Raw genomic sequence first — 6,000 nt, forward strand, 5'->3', positions numbered from 1 at the left:
GAGGTTTAATTACATTCCTATAGATTTGACAAAGCACTTTCCACTGTGTCATCTGAATGTCTTGCTATTAATTTCATTAATTACTATTACCTACATATCTAAGGTGTGGGCAATGTGTCTAATAGTAACAGTATCCAATACAAATCACTGTACAACTGCAGGTAAAACTGCTAACTTACTGTTACTTACATGGTAAAATCAAAGAATTGGGAACTTCAAACCTGAGGTTCATTGTCCATATTATCCTCCTACTTTCCATGAAAAGGAAGTATTTAGCAGGGGATCGTGTAGGTCTGCAACTGATAGTCAGAAAAACACACTTGCCATGGTCTCCTCATGCAAAGGTGCAGCTTGTTTGTGGAAGAATGTAAATATGATAGTTCCACAAAATAGTTTTATTCCTAAGGACTTTTTCCAAAGGCAGAGTAGAAATATGCAGGGGCAAGAGGAAGACACACGCAGATCAACCATTCTGGGCCTCATTTGATTCTTCCAGAGGAGGTGCCTGAGACCAAGAAAAGGGGAGGCGTTCTTCTAGCTGTTAACCAAAGTATTGCTTTGGCATAACAAATTCAGATACACAAATTTTATCTGTGTTCTTGCAGTTTGCTCTATTGCATATGAACTTCAGAGGTAAACAAGAATATGTGCAATGCAGATGGGCTTCAGTTGCAGAAAATTCTCTGTATACATTGCCAGAAATGCAAACAAGCATCTCTGTGACATACCAGTAACAACCGCTGTTCTCAGTGGTTGCCCCAGCTGCAGCTTTTCATGCTCTTCAGTTAGTCAGCTGCGACACTAGGCACATCAAGCACTGAACCATGCCAAGTAAGCTCAAGAAAGAGAAGGTAAGTCCTACCCCGGGGGAAAAAAAAAAAAAAAAAAAGAATGTTTTCGCTTTTCAGAAAATGCTGAAAATTATTCAATAGTGTTGTACCATGTGAAATGTCTTTCTACTGTAGCAGAACATGATTTCAGCAAACAGCAGTTTTATCACATACCAATATTTCACACATTGAACCTGCTGCAGAATATCCACAGAGACATGGATATCATAACCCAGCTTTAAGTAGGGAGAGTGCAGTTTTCATTGCAGTACCAAAAAAGGGGGAGGAATAGGGTGCACAGGCAAAGAAGTATTAATCTTTGCTAAAATATCATCTTGATTTAAAAATTGTGAAGACTGCGCAAACTGTATAGAATCATTTTATTACTGTGTCTTCATTGCTTGGATATGATCCTGAAGTGCTATACTTTACCTGAAAAATTGGGAAGCTGATTAAGTCAAAATGGATTTCCTGGTGGCCTATGACTACAGCCTTGTAAACGTTTCGATTATGGCCCTCAACATTGTTCCTGTTGATGGCTACATCTGACACATTGGAAAACCCATGGCGTTCACTTTCTTTGGACCAAACAAATTAGGAAGGTGAATTCATGTTTTTCAGAAGGCAGGAAAACATGGCTGCAAATCTTACTGTAAAGATTATTAGTCCTATAATTTTATCCTGTTGGATTTCCTTACCCTGTGTTATTTAATGCTGGTTAGTAATTATTTTATCAAAGTTACAGAGCACATAACATAACTGAAATTTGTGGCTGGAAACTAATTTATTTGTCTGGAGTGTACTAAATGCATTCCATGGCTATATTATTATTATTATTATTAAATTGTTCATTTTCTGTGGGTATGGTTGAAGGAAGGTGGTTTGTGAAATTGTATATAGAGCATAGGTCCTTTCAGCTGTGATTTTCTAGTAAAGACTCAACTGTATTTGGAACAGCTTGTAAACTTCCTCTGATAACAAAGTACTTTTTGACATCTGGATGAAAGGAGCTGGTGCACAGCTGTCATCTGCACTTCTTAAGACCATTGTTGTATCTGGTACGGGATTAATATTCCTTGCAAGTTCAGGAAAGAGTGCTTTTTCTTTAGTGAAGTTCACACCTGTGTGAAATTTTGCTGAATGGAAGTGAACAGCCGAATCCAGCTCTAGGAAGGAAGGAAGGGAGGAAAGAAAAGGAAGCAGCAGAACTGCACCCTACCCACTGAGTTGACTCCAAGCCTTCTCAGTCAAGTGAATCATCAGTTTGGATGTGGAAGACATTTATGATTGTGAGATCTGTCTGTCTCTTCTGCCAAGCTCAGACTCCATGGGCTTTAAAAATACAGGATATTTATTTCTCAATTAAGTTTGCTTAGATTACAAACCTTCCCCAGGAAATGGAAGTAAACCCTTATCGACATAAATTCTGCTTTAAAGAGAGAGACTGCTTAAAGGTCTAAACACTTACTATGAGCACCCCACAGGGAGGTTTACATTCTGTTTTCCAGTGATACTGAACCAGGTGTAGACTACGTCTCTGACGTTTAGCAAATAACAGCACCTAACATGAAGCAGCCTTCTTTTCAGAGTAAGATAACTGCAATAATATTTACCTTACTTGTGGTCTACGATTTACAGCTACCTCTACTTGTATGCTGCTCTGGTAGTATCAGTACCCAGTCTAGCTATTCTTTAGATAATCTGGACATGTGTTATATCAGCTTCTAACTGCTGTAATGACCACACCAAAGATTGTACTTCTAGGAGAGTATATCTGTGAGTGATTATGAGTATCTAAGATACCCTCTCACAAAGGTGACTGGGACCATCCAGCTGGAACTGTCATAGTTATTTGTTCTAGTCTGCCTATGTTTTTTATACAACTCCCTGCATTGTTAGTTCAATAATTTACATACTTTTCTGTTTACACTCTTCCTTCCATTAAGCTGTCTGAATTTACTACCACAGTATTGGCCTTGTTGGTTGTTATTAAGATGTCTATCTCACAAGAGTAGACATGCTGTTTCTAAGCCCCAGTTAGAGGCAAGTGAGCATTAGAGATAAGACAAACCTCTGACTCCAAGAGGGTTGGGTTTTACTGGAAGACTTCAAACACTGCTTTGCACTGAAATTTGTTCAGTGCTAATATAGCTAAATATTCAGTACAGCTAAATGTCCAATCCACTTTGGACTATGGCACTAGGAAAACTTCATCAACACTTAATTGATGTAAATTAAGTAGAATTGTTGTAGTGTAGAATTGTTCATACAGTTAATTAGAAAATTTTAAAACAGTACTGCAGACTATGATGATTTATGACAAATCATGATACTATCTTCCTACCTGGTTGAGTGGTAGTGATACAACTAAAAGGATGCAACACACATTTCTTGTTTGACTGTGATGGCTAGAATTGAGAGGAGGGGTTAAGGGAATCTTAGCAGTTAATTAGTAGATAAGGTTTGAAATCTTGTTAGCTATTGCGTAAAGTAACTAAAGCAGGAGATATGTAGTTCCTTACAAAGACAGTTCCTGATAAACTGACAGGAGTGAGAAGACTTGTGGCCCCTCACAAGGACGGTCCTTGATAAGAACCAGGAGAGTGCCTCAAGAACCGGCTGAAACTGACCTTGTGGTTTGGACGAAAACCAAAGAACAATTGAGTCTGCGTAAGAGCAAGGGGTTACTAGTGGTGACGAAGAGGAGCCACCGGCCTTCATCCTCACGACCCTCAGCGACCACCACCAGAAGGCACTGCGCAAACGCAGATGGGAGGAGTTCATGGAAATAACGTCTTGGAACTCATTTCAATATGAAGCGAGGACAGGTCATGCATATGTATAGGCATATTGCGAAACTTTATGTACATGCAACACTTTGCTGTATATATTTGAAGTAAGTGCCGCGTTGGAGTGCGCACAGTTTTTGGTGGGACTACCCCCCCGTGCTGCCCAGCGCTGAATAAACATACCTACTTTACAATCTTATAGATTGTGGAGTCTGTTTTCCGCACGTCAGAATGAAAGAAAAATATCTCTCATGAGAGGTACAGGTAATTGCAGCTCATAAAATCCTCTGTTCAATGGGCTATAGATCACACAAGTATACTCCAGCAATTTCCTTTTAGCCCATCTCCCCCTCTCCCCTGTTACCTTCTTCTTCCCCTCCCCCTGCCACGTATAAACATTTGAGTTTATCATGTGCTGAAAGTTAAATGCAAGGATTAAAATATGTTTTAGACTCCTAACAGTAGATCAATACTTTTGACATGATTGAACTCTATGGCTCATATTAATTCATCTTTGAAGGTAAGAAGTCATTAACATATATGTGACTCTAATACTAGTGATTAAATGCCGTCTTCCATTCTGGGCTCCACAGCTGAGGTGTCATTCTTTGTTCGGTATTTTTTCAGTTCTGTCAGGATTCCATCAAAAGTATTAAGATAAATGTTCTCTTCAAATGTATGGATGTTCAGCTGGATAAATATCCTACCTGCCTTGATAATTAAAAAACCCTCATCTCTTTGTAAGCAAAATGTCCAATGAAATGTCTAATAAAATCCTAGACAATCCATTCAAAACTGAAGATTCCAATAATTCCAAATAACCATAGTTATTTGCAGTTACACATTAGACAAGAGACCTTGACTTTGATATCAGATTCTGACCTAAAAGGTACCCAGGGAAAACACAAGCCATATCAAATGTGAAAAGGGAAAAAGTGCATTCTACTAATTAAATGAAAAACAACCTGAGATTTGTTTATCAAAAGGTAAAATTTTTCAGCTCATCAAGGGGTCTTTTGGGGAAACACTGCCTAGGTCTTTGTTTTGCAGTGAATGTCATTCTCAGATTTCTCGGTTTACAGCCCAGCATGCTGGCACAGTTACCCCTAGTGATCTGAACGCAAATCACTTTTGATGTTGAAGATTAAAACTAATACCCTGGGACTCCTGGAAATACAAAGCCAACCGATTGCACCAGCCACACCTGCCATGTGCAGTCAGGGTGAATAACGAAACTGCTGTATGCTAGAACTGCTTCTACATGACAAAAGAGCTGCCAGTAGTCATGTTCTTCAAAGGGAAAGACAGGGAGAAGGTATCAACAACTACGAGCAAAATGCACATACAGTCAGTGATCGACTGATCACTGACGGCAACTCAGACCTCACTGAACCCCCTTCGGTATCAGTAGCCACCTTCAGCGCACAGAGCTCCCTGTGCCAGAAAAGCAGAACTATCTCTGCATCCAAAATGCTGGAAGTAAGAATTGTCACCGCTACAGAGTTACACCCCTTTCTGAGGTCCAAAGCATAGCCGTGAACTCTTTGATTATAGCTCACTAATGATAGCACAATACTTTTCCCCTCATGTACCTGCAGGTTTTTTTGGAACTGCATGTAAAGTACTTGAGTTATTCAACTCTTTTAGTTGTCTGATTGCACAGCTGATTACAGATGTAAACAATCAGCAGACATGAGCTTTGCAGATGCAATTAATCACAAATACACACACAAAAATGTAATTCTGTGTCATAAAAGTTAAAAACTTGCAAAGCAGAATGCAAACAGGGATTTGAAATATTGGGAAAATATTAGTGATGCATTTGGATTTTTTAACAGGAAGCTTACTTTAAAATTTTTATACAATATCTTAAGTAAACAGTTTGTAGTTTTTTTTTTTTTATAAGACCGTTGCTGTCAGGAATATTGTAACTATAACTGCACAACCATTTCAACACCATTGAAAGGAAAATGTCAAATGTACCCAAATACTGTATTTTACCCATATTCTAAATCATTTCATTATTTAATTATACCTGTAAATTTTACAAAGACAAACTTCTGATTAAGATTAAAGACTAATATAAAATAAAGTAAAACCTGTAATAGCAACCAAAAATGGCTCCTAAATCTAGAATATATGTAAATCCCTAGCTGTCCATTCTCTTTACAAAGAGAAGAGATAGCTCTTTTATCCCCTTTTTCTTTATCTCTCTTTCTCTTTTATCCCTTCAAATATGGAGCTTAATCACCCGGGATTACTCTGTGTACTTCCTCTGATCAACACAATAAGAAGTTATCATCTCAGAATAATAAAAAGTATTAAAGACTGAAGGAAAAAAAATTATCTTTGCCTACATAAAGCCAGGGTAACTGGAAGCA

Source organism: Phaethon aethereus (assembly GCF_964289735.1).
Source record: "Phaethon aethereus genome assembly, chromosome: 1".
In the NCBI taxonomy this organism is placed as follows: Eukaryota; Metazoa; Chordata; class Aves; order Phaethontiformes; family Phaethontidae; genus Phaethon; species Phaethon aethereus.